Raw genomic sequence first — 12,159 nt, 5'->3', positions numbered from 1 at the left:
AAGAATTATATTGCAGCTCATAAATATCTCAAACTCTGTCCCATCGGGACTTCACATCTTCAAAAATGCTGAATAAAATACAAGCAATAAAGAAGGTTAAAGAACAAGTACCTGATTAACATGCCGAGACCCACAAATCTGCGTGATGATTCGTCTATATGCATTGTGTCTGCAGACAAAGGTGGAGGCATAGTAGTGATGGACCAACAGGACTACCATCACAAAGTGTTAAGACAGCTGGGAGATACTGAGTCCTATATGAAACTGGATGTTAATCCTTTATATGATTTGCATAGTAAAGTTGACATGATATTAGATCAAGCTGTCAAACATAGGATTATATCAGAAAAGGAATATAAATTTCTTACTGTTCTCCATCCCACCACTGCATATTTTTATATACTTCCTAAGGTACATAAATGCCTGCATAAACCACCTGGCCGACCCATTGTGGCCGGCATTGGTACTATTCTAGAACCTTTGGCCAAATTATTGGATTGCCACTTGCAACCTAATGTAATCCAAATTGAGTCCTATGTACGGGACACGTCGGATTTTCTTATTCAACTGACTAAACTTCCTAAGATGGATGATAACTGGTTATTAGTTACAGCAGACATTGCTGCATTGTATACTAATATACCGCAGAGGGAAGCGCTTCGCGTGCTAGAAATTGAATTGAATAAAAATCAGTGTCTTCGGGTCGTACTGCTTTTTTGTTAACTATTGCAGAGATTACGTTAACCTCTAATGTTTTTAGTTATCAAGATCAGTTGTACTTACAAATTAAGGGGATCCCTATGGGATCCCCTATGGCACCTAGTGTCGCTTGTCTTTATGTCTCTCACTTTGAACAACGTTATATATATCCTTCTGAATATTTTTCTAAAATTATGTGTTGGAAACGATATATTGATGACCTCTTTTTTGTTTGGTGTGGTTCTAGGGATTATCTTACCCTGTTTTTAAATGTTTTGAACTCCAGTGATATACATTTAAAATTGACCACATCTATACATCCCAATACTGTCAGTTTTTTGGACATGCAAGTGTTTAAACATGACGGGCAATTGATCACTTCAGTATTTAGAAAAAAGACTGATAAAAACACATTATTACATTATGACAGTTTTCACCCCAAAAGATTGAAAGATAACATCCCTGTGGGTCAATTTTTGCGCTATAGGCGTTTATGTAATTCTACCATGGATTTTAAGATTCAGGCGCAAAAATTATGGGACAGGTTTAGAGCTCGTGGTTATTCAAACTCATGCATTAAGAAGGCTTACAAAAGAGCATTGTATGCCAACAGAGAGAACCTTTTTTTACCTAATAACAGAGTGAAACCATCTAGGGTGATATGTTCGGTCCCTTATTCTAGAAAAACTTTTTAAATAAAAGATTCCATCCTTAAACATTGGCATGTTTTATCGCCTTTAAAAATATTTGATGATTTGCCGATATTTACTATTAAGAAACGCCAGTCTATTCGGGACAGATTAAAAGGATCCTATGTGAGGGATATTGAAAAGAATCATTCTTATGGTCAAAGTTTTTGCGGTTCGTGCTCTGTGTGTAGGCACGTGGTTTGTTGTACAAGTTTTCGGCCCCCCAATGTTAAGTATGTTTATACATTGCCTGGTACATTCTCATGTGACAGTAGTGGGGTTGTATATATTATACAATGCCCTTGTGGCTTGATATATGTCGGGCAGACCTGTAGAGCTGTGCGTAGCCGCATTATTGAGCATCGTAGTCGAGTGAAAGCTTTAAAGGAACATGCGCCTTTAGTTGACCACTGGAAGGAATTTCAGCATTCATGGGAAAATATCCGATTCTTTGTTATAAAACAGGTAGTCTTGCGCCATGGCGGAGATTTGTCGGCAGCCTTACGTCGGTCAGAACAAAGCTTTATTTTTAAGTGGAAGACTATGTCACCACTTGGTCTTAATGGACCGGTAGAATGGAGTGCCTTTTTTTGACTAATTGTTTTTGGTGCATTCATTATGTGAGGAGTATATAAGGACTTAGGATCCGCTTGGTAATTCCGTTTTCTTCAAACACGATGTGATGTCATTTCCGGGTAAGGAAGCGTTAGCAATCCGCGTTGTGGAGTTGGTAAATAGCTTTGGGCTCTAAGGGTATTTGTGAGTATACTAATGTATGGTTTGATTTAGGTGATGATATACTTATAAAATGACCTTGGCAGAGGAGGTTATTGATCAACAAATGACAATACAGTGAGCTTCAACCATGTTGTCTACAGGTAGGAGGATTTTAGTGGTAACAAATTGTATAAAATTATATAGAACAAATTGGTTTGGGGCATTTATATGAGATTTATATTGGATATGTATTTGTGTTATAGATGGAGTATTATGATATGAATATATCTGAAATGACCAATTGAGTGAAGTTTTGGAAGGTAACGATTGTATACGAGTCTTGGGATGAGGGTTTTAGGTGATATGGGATTTTTTGGATGTGAATGTAACTGTTTGAGTTGGTAGGGGTAGAAAATAAAGACAGAGATAAGATATGGTAGTGTTCTTGGGTTATATATGAAGTTGTGTTTAATATTTTCAACAGGAGGCTATGCCTTTCTGAAATTGAGGATCTGTGGGTCTCGGCATGTTAATCAGGTACTTGTTCTTTAACCTTCTTTGTTGCTTGTATTTTATTCAGCATTTTTGAAGATGTGAAGTCCCGATGGGACAGAGTTTGAGATATTTATGAGCTGCAATATAATTCTTCTGTATAATTCTTCCATGTGAAGATCTCCAACGCATGGATGAGAGTTGTTAATATACCCGTTGTGATACAGGGTTTACATCGGTGTCATAGTTCATCCCTGAGGAAGCCTTTGAGAGATGTCGGGCGAAACAAAGATCTTTGTAGGATCATTTGTGAACTAACATCGCTATACTGTCATGTTGTTTAATTAAATAATATAAAAAACATTCTTAGTTTATATTTTGCATATACTGCCCTGTCGGTTGGGACATTTATACAAATGCATTTGCACAAAAGCCTTTGCACTTTAAATATATTTTGCACTTTAATCATATTTTGAGATCTACAGAATTACAACTGTATAAAGGGTAATAAAGTTATTACAAATATTGTATTGATGTTTTGCATATGCAGTACATGACAGATTTTTCATGTTTATTGTTGAATATTATGTTTTTATATGGGGTATGTAAGAGATGGATGAGTGGGTTAGTTAGATTTTATTGTTAGATAGGTGACTACTATATATCAAATAAATTGATTCTTTATATTGATCCTCTTTGTGTGGTATGTATACGCTATTAATGATGTAGCAGAGCTTTGTTGCAGAATACACACTATCCGATCATTTTCTTTCCTTGGTTTGCACTGCAATAAAGCATCTCTATCAGTGTATTTAGCTCATTTGTAAGCCCTCCTAATAGGTCTATATGGATATATCCTCCTGCTCAATTATGGAGGCAGTGCATGCAAATATTCTCTCATGCATATTCATTGTGGATATCCTGAAAACCCGACTGGCTGGTGGGCCCCCAGGACAGGGTTGGGGACCACTGCTTTAAAGTCCCTCACCCCCTTTTCATGTCCCAACTTAGCAGTCTGCCATGTTCTTTCCTTCCTCCCTGCCACGGCCATGGCACCATGACTCCTCAGTCCAGCCCCCTACCCCCATCCCCCCCGGACACCTGCTGAAGCCAGAACCTTGATCCACCAAGCTGGATGCCTGATCCTCCGGTCCACAGAGCTTTTGTCCATCCTTCCCCAAACTCCGGAGCAAGAGCCCTACCCCTATTGCTCCCACCTCGCTGCCTGCGCCATCCACGTGGCATCAGCTCCTGCCCAGCTGATCTACACACCGGCTCATTCTCTTTGACACGTGGACACTACACGCAGAGTGCACGTATGTACACTACCCGCAGTCTACATGTGCGTACACCAGCATTGGTGAAACACACAACACCAATGCCATGTGCTGAACTGCCTATTATAAATATACAGTCACACATACAGCATATGTGATTTTATCAAATATGGGTTATGAAAGATTGAATCCTCAAAATATCATATAGATTATATTGTGGTACTGTACAGATTTTATAGGGAATAGAATATGAAATTGGAAATACACTTGTCACTTTTTATCTAAAAAGGCGATCATACTAGGACATAAGCACTTCATATTTATTTATTTATTTATTTTATTTATTAACTTTTATTTACCGACATTCGTGAAACACATCATGCCGGTTTACAAAAAACTCAAAGGAGGAGAGTTACAATATAACAATAAAACAGTAAAACAAATGAAAACAATAGAACAATAGACCAATAATACAGGGGAGGAGAGTGGGGAGGGAGGATACAGGAAGGGTGGGGGGGGGGGCTAAGAGGATGGGCAAAGGCTGAACTGATAGTAGAAGTGAAAAACACAATAGAGGCAACTATATACAGTTGATAATATGTACAGTTACAAATATTATTGTAACAGGATTAAGGTTAAACAAGGGGAAAAATAGCAACAGCAACAATTCTCTAATACCACAGCTGTTTTATTATGAAACAGGCTTAGATTTTGAGATGGGTACACATTGTTGATCTGAGAGAAAATTCTAGATCTGGGCAATCAAATTAATCTTTTATCATTTAAATGGGTCAAACATCCCATAGGAAACTGTAGTCTTCCCTAGCAATGATAATTCAGTGTCTGTGAAATCAGGTTAGAGAGCTTCCAATTATCTTTGTAGTAAGAGAATTGGCTCAATTTGGCTTAAAGCAGATGGGGGCCATCATCATCATCCTCCTCCTAAAGTTATGGTTTCAATACAAAGGGTGATGCACTGGTTCGGTCTGTGCTAAATGTTATCCCCTTTGGCTTGTCCAATGTTTCCAGATCTTGACCATTTTTTTTTTTTTAATGTTGCTAGAGTTGAGCCCAAAAAATATTTTTGGTTTTATTTTTGTTTGTGGATTTTTTCTGGTTTGTCTGATAGTTTATTTCTGTTTTGTTTATTTGAAACAAAATAAACATAAAAGAACTAGCAAAAAAAAAAAAAAAAAAGGATTCTAAGGGGTGGATCCTCCTCCCACCAAAACAAAATACAGTGCTGCTGAAATGCAAAAATTGAACTCCTCACCTCTGGAAGCTTCTTACCTCTTTTGTAGAGTCTCTGAACTCCAATTGGGGCAAGAGTGATTCCCAGTTGCTCCTCTCCAGCCGGGGCCCAATTTGAAAATGGCGCCAGCCAGCCCAGAGACCGGTGGCATTTTGTTATATGGCTGTACAACACATGGCCATGGAAATGAACGATGCCGACTTTAGGGCTGACCAATGCCATTTTCATATCAGGACCCAGAGGGCCTGGAGCCAAGGGGATCACTCAGAAGACTCAACTGTCGCGAGAAGCACACGCCGGCAGCTGGCCAGCGCATGGAGTTTACTTCTGCTCCAGAGGAGAAATAAGTATAAAAACAAATGAAGTGGGGATAGCTAGGTTAGATTTAGGGTTAGGGAAGTTCCCTCCCAGTTCACTCCTTTAGGACTGGGAGAGAACTGGACAAAGGCCTGATCGATTCTTTTAAAATCCCCTCCCCCTGCACACGGAGGCGGCCACTCGCCCGCACATGCGGTCATTAAAATCCAGCGTGCATGTGTGTGCAGGAATAGCAAATGTTGCTTACCTGATGTAACAGGTGTTCTCACAGGACAGCAGGATGTTAGTCCTCACAAATGGGTGACATCGAGGATGGAGCCCTGTACGGAAAACTTTTCTGTCAAAGTTTCAACAAGCTTTGACTGACACTGGCACACTGGGTGCACTGAGCATGCCCAGCCTGCAATTATCCCTGTGAGCCACAGGTGTCTCCCTCAGTCTCGTCTTATAGCTAAAAAGCGCAAGCGAAACTAAAATAAAAGTATACAGACCCAACTCCGCGGGGTGGCGGGCGGGTTTCGTGAGGACTAACATCCTGCTGTCCTGTGAGAACACCTGTTACATCAGGTAAGCAACATTTGCTTTCTCACAGGACAAGCAGGATGGTAGTCCTCACAAATGGGTGAGTACCGAGCTGAGGATGCCCGGGAATGCACCAGATACACCGCAGATGCGCAAAGGCGTAACGACTGAGGTGGAAATGGGAACGGAGGGCATCCGCAACACCATAATGGGTTCGTGGAAGGATGTTGGGTAGTGAATTGAAAAAAGTAAGAGTAGGCGGACTGGCCAAACATGGAGCATGCCGGCTAGTCAAATGTAAGCAATAATAGGCTGCGAAGGTATGGAGAGGACTCCAGGCTGCAACCTGATAAAAAAGTACAAGCAGCAGTAACCAAAGGGAAGCTGTTAAGGCTAAGACGGACACAACAGTATGTGGATACCCACAGTGTTGTAGTGAAATGTCTGCTTGTTGGTAGGAAAGGAAATATAGACCACTTAATCAGAAGGATTAGGTCTGTGTGGCCACTGGAAGTAGCAGCTTGACCCTTGCATGAAGGAAAGAGTCAAGTGGAATTCACATGGAATGCAGTGCAATGTAGATAGAATGTAAGCGCAGCATTACTGTCCAGGAATGTGGAAAACCCACTCTCTCCCTAGGGCGAGAGAGAGAGGTTAGGAAAAATTAATAGAGTATTTCCTGAGGAAAGGAGATACAACATCTACCTGAAAAGGATAGAAAGTTGAATGCGTAGAACTACTCAGTGGCAGAGGAACGGAGTCAGGTGAGTATGGAAAGAGTGCATAACTCACGGACCCTGCTGGCAGGAATGACATTAAGAGGGAAAGAAGTTCCCTTGCCAAACTGTGGAAGAGAGGAATGGAAAGGCTCAAACGTAGAATGTATGAGACTTATAAGGAGAATATATATGTTCATTCCGTGATTACAGAAATAGAGGCGGCTTGATCAGTGGATAATCCATGGTAAGCCGACTCAGAGAGGATTACCGAAAACGGGAACCCAACTCCCAAAACGATACACCTCCTAAGAGAAAGGTGTATCTATGTGGAGGATGTCTGGAGAACAGAATCCGAGGGAGTAAGAAAAAATGGTGGAAAAGTAAAAGGGGTAATACCTCTTTTTTTTTTTTTTTTTTTTTTTAGCGTCAGGAGGTAAAGCCTGCCATATTAAACGGCAAGATTTATGTTTAGAAGGTTTTGTGACGCTACCAGAACCTAAGAACATCAGTAAGTCTATGATTTGGGACTGACTGGTGAGAGAATAAAAGGTTACTGATATGATGGATTGAGAAGTATGGGAAAGCATACTGATCTCAGTCAGGGAGTGGGGAAAAAAAATACTGAACCCCATCCCAGTTCAACATTAGAAGAATGCTGGCTACGAGAGGCAGCAGAAGAGATATATTGAAGAGGCCTTTGATGGAAGAAAAGGCATCTAAGGGAACGCATAGGAAACATGTGCAGGGAGCAGAACCTGTGCATCGTATGGAATGATGCAGACGCCGAGGAAAGTTTAGTTAAACTCAGCGTTAAAAGATTTGCCCTGTACACATGTAATTGAGACCATTCGAGAGGATAGAACCTACGTGGAGAAGGTCTGATAGAGCGTTCATTAAATCTCTTAGATATGTGGCCCAAGGACGCATGAAGTGAACAAGGGCCAAGGGTAGAGCTGCGCAGCTGTCTAGCAGAGCAGCTAAGAAGTAATGCGTGCTTATGAGTTGGAAAGCACATTGTCCCTATGCTGTCTGTCTGTATGCACAAAGAATTGTTGCAAAAGCAGTATTGGAAGGCATAAGGGCATAACTCATGGGTGCAACGTCCAGGAAGTTTATGAGAAACTATGCTGGAGTGCAATAGATGCATAATGGGTTGACAGCTTTCAGGAGAAACTTTATAACCCTAAGGAATTGCGAGCATGAGTCGAAGGAGACTAGGTCCTAGTTCGAACTGGGATAAGAATCAGGGACGAAAGCAATGAAACCACTTAGGTCCATTGAGTATAGAATGTCACTGAATATAACCCATAGCAGTTTTGAATTATGAGAAAAATGCATAGTGGGAAGAAACCCCATAGCCCAACCATGAAAAGTTGAAAGGCTGAGGTTATGGAAAATATGCGCAGGGACATATAACAATGTATCAGAATGTCTGTGCGCATGCTGGACAAGAGGGTCTTAAGACTGTGGTGTCCAGAAGTGTTACAGAAGGGATTTATGGCAGTGACAGTAATCCCAGTTAGTAAATGTATAGTGAGTCCTGAAAAAAGTGAGAGCTCCTTGCATGTACTGAAAGTGGTTAGCAGTAGTCTATGCAAGGAAAGTGAATGATGTTACACTCCGCAGAGAAAACAGCATTCACCAACAGTGATGCAAGAGACAGTTCACTTACCGAAGCTGGTGCCAGCGGCAGAGCTTGGGGTTGTAATGTTGACTCACCATAAAGCACATAGAAACATTAAAATAATGTACTTACTGCAGTATGGAGTGATGGTAACCAAAGATACCATTGTACCTGTGACGTCTAAAGAAAGTTGGATTTTCTTAGGTCCAGGATGTGCGGAGAGTAACTATTTTCTGTTAAAAGAAAGAATAGTGCAATTAAAACTCCCCAACCCCCCTCCCTTCTCCCCTCTGCACTTCGTAGCGCCTGGGGGAGTGTACCGGGACTTTGGTACAAGGTGGGGTGGCCGCTCTGATATCTGACCAGATGGGAGACCAGGAGGTGTCCCAATGGAGGATATCATGTAGGCTCCTGCAGGTGTGTGAGCGGTAAGTGGTACCCGCATTTCTGTATGCTGTACAAGGAGACACTGAGACCTGTGGCCAGGCCTCAAGGTGGACTTGTACATGGGCCAATGGTTGCTGAATCTCATGTTTAGCAGATCAGCCAATGCAGCTGGACCTTGGTTGGGAGGGAACCAAGAGTCAGAGCATTGGTCGGCACAGGGACTTGTTACTGACAAGAGAAGAAGCCCTGCTGCAATCCCAAGAAGATAGAGGGGTTCTCCTGATATTGTGGCTAACATAGCTAACATAGCGATATGTGACACTAATACAGTTCTAAAATGCACATGACCCAGAACTTTTCGAACCACGGTCCGAATGGGAGAACACAACTCTATGGGAATGCTGCCGAAGCGGGTACTTACCATCCGACGTGGATCGCCGCAAGACGAGCCGGTGAAGATTGTTGACTCCGACGGTCTCCGGAGTCCTCGAGGGTAAGGCCGGGGACGTAAACGTCCATCTCGCTCTGAAACCCGGTATGGTGGCACAGGTACAGAGGAGACAGGCCAGGCGTGAGTGGCGTTTAGACTGCTAAGTGTAACAGATGGCCATAGTCCCACACCACTTGACGGTGGGGCACGCCAGGAACAGAGGAGCCCTAACGGAACTCATGTTCCCTTCCCTCGTCCCAGCGGCTCGATGTGTCGTGACGCCAATGCAGAAGCTGTCGGACCTGGATCCGGAAGTTCTGGATCACCAAGGACTGCCAAAACTGTAGGAACAGTGCTGATGGCAGTGGTGATGTCGCTCTGCCCGAGCGTTGTCCAGCCTGGAGAAGGATGGCACCGATGTGCTGGATGGCGTCAGCGGCGGACGATCACGATGTCGGCGATGATGGGTGCCACGGTGCTCGGCCCGGTCTTTCCCCAGCGCCGAGATGGAAGCCCTCGTCGTCCTGGAAGGCGATCGATGACGAACTGTCAGCACGCCTGCTCTGCTCCTGACACAATGGAGTGTCTTAAGCTAATACGGGGCTTAAAAAAGAACCCAAAGCGTGGAGCAATGTGAGGAGGCGAGGGTATTATGTGGCGGTGCTATGTCGGTATTGACGATATTGAAGGCAACCTAAGGGGCTTCGAGGATATCATCAAAATGGGTATGAAAAATCGTCGATGACTGGCCAGGAGAATGATGACAGTGACGGGCACTGACAGCAGTGGCATAGGTATCTTTGAAACGATGTGGAATCGAATAATCGAAAAACATTGCCGTTATTGAAAAAGATACCGGCATCGACTGAGTCGAAGTCGAATCAATAGGGCGTCAAGGACACCGAAGGAAAACGGAGGTGTCGAGGGCATCGATGCATGGAGGCGGGCATTTATGCCGTTTGTGGCATGGCCACGGGCATCAACTATAGGGCCACAGACGTTGACGGTATCGATTTGGACAGACTCAGATTTCCAAGTGTACATGGCATCGGTGCCCCAGACACGTGTGTTGGTGGCATCGATATGGACACGTATGGAATCGATGGCATGGATCTCCCAGTCGATGAATTCCATCCCGGCATCAACGCCAGTCCTGGAATCGGCATGGGCATCGATGCCAGCCATAAGGCTGGCATTGGCATCAACGCCCATCCACGGAATTGAGCCGGCATGGATACCCACCGATGGGACCCACCTGGGCATCGAATTTCACCGATGGGAGCAGCCTGGCATCGACTGCCCTCGATGGATGCATTCTAACATAGATGCCCATGGATGAAACACCTGGGCATCGGTGTCCATCGATGCAAAAGGACCTGGCACCGATGCCATCGACGGACGGCCATCCGGCACCAATGCCATCGACGGACAAGCCATCCGGCACCGATGTCCATCGATGGGGACCATCCGGCACCAATGTCCACTGATGGGGACCATCCGGCATCGATGCCCACCGACGAATCGATGTGGCACCGATGCCCACCGATGGAAAAGGGCTGGACATCGGTGGGGAGGATGGGGCATCGATGGCATCCCCAAAAGGGGGGGTGGCATCGATGAAGTGACCCTGGGATCGTTAAAAAGTGTCTCGGGCAGCGGTGGCGGCGACCCGAGTATGCATGGCAGTGACTAACAGCGTGTGCGTCAATGGCATGCATCCGGGTAGGGACGGCACCGAGGAAGCCCAAGGAAAAAAACAGTGCGTAGGAGGAAAAAGCCTGGTAGCACTGAAAAGCAAAAAACATGGATAAAGGCATCAGGGCACCGTGGGGGGAGGGGCGCTGATGACATATAACAGCCCAGGGCGGTTTAGGAGGGTCCCGGTGTAGCGATAGGGTATCGACTGCGTGAGGGTACCAGGGAACGAAGGACTTGAAGCTACAGAGGTCCTAAAGTTAAGGAAAAAATCCCTACCCCACTAGCATAAGCAAGCAGAGTGTCACAGAGATACTCGCAAGCTGTTTAAAGCTAACTGAAAAATGGGGGAAGGGAAGGCTTCAGTCAGTTAACAGCCTTAAGATAGTGACAGAAACCGACCGAAAAATAAGAATTAGTACTCACCGAGCGTCGTAAAAACGTACGCGGAGGGAGACCTGTGCAGGGAAAAGTGTTTTTTGAAGTGAAAAGTTAAGTGTTTCCATGAGGTAATTAGTTAAAAAATCCTCACAGAGCTCCAACCGCTATGCTGACTGCAGAGCGGAAAAAAGAAGACTGAGGGAGACACCTGTGGCTCACAGGGATAATTGCAGGCTGGGCATGCTCAGTGCACCCAGTGTGCCAGTGTCAGTCAAAGCTTGTTGAAACTTTGACAGAAAAGTTTTCCGTACAGGGCTCCATCCTCGATGTCACCCATTTGTGAGGACTACCATCCTGCTTGTCCTGTGAGAACGTATTTTATAACACGCATGCCTATTATAAAATATGCTGCGTCCATGTGCATGCGCTGGGAACTGGGCGCACATGGATGCCCGCACTGGGAACTGTGCATGCGGGCCTTTTAAAATCTACCCCAATGTGTCCCTACTCCGGGACACCTCAGTCCTGGCCTCTCAGCCTGCTAATTTTTTTAACTGGATAAAAAGTTAGCTAAAGTGGCAGCTGCTGCCTGTGCCTGAATATTCAAGCTGCATCACTTAGCTGGTTAAGTCCGAACTTAAGTAGCTAAGTGGCGCTGAATATTGAGCCCTAATTATTTTCTTTCAAGAATTTATCCAAACTCACTTTAATCTCCGCTATGCTATTGGCATTGACTGCATCTTCCGGCAACAAATTCCATAGCTTAATTGTGTGTTGAATTAAAAAAAAAACACTTTTCCAATTTACTTTAAATCTACTAAGTGTTAATGTCGTTGAATGTCCCCAGTCCTTGTCCTAACTGAAAGCATAAATAACCATTCCCTATTTACCTGTTCCACCCCACTCATGATTTTATAAACCTTAGTTATTTTTTTGTCTAAGCTGGAGTCTTCTCCT

General features: G+C 44.0%; 1 protein-coding gene across 3 annotated transcripts in view; it reads right to left on the bottom strand.

The window, feature by feature from the left end:
• FSTL4 (follistatin like 4) overlaps positions 1–12,159 on the bottom strand; it is a 635,712-nt gene that overhangs the window by 16,405 nt on the left and 607,148 nt on the right. The window lies entirely within an intron of this gene.

The sequence above is a fragment of the Rhinatrema bivittatum genome, chromosome 18, assembly GCF_901001135.1.
Source record: "Rhinatrema bivittatum chromosome 18, aRhiBiv1.1, whole genome shotgun sequence".
Taxonomy (NCBI): domain Eukaryota; kingdom Metazoa; phylum Chordata; class Amphibia; order Gymnophiona; family Rhinatrematidae; genus Rhinatrema; species Rhinatrema bivittatum.
The sequence above is the reverse complement of the archived record's forward strand: the minus strand, read 5'-3'. Positions and strand labels throughout refer to the sequence as shown.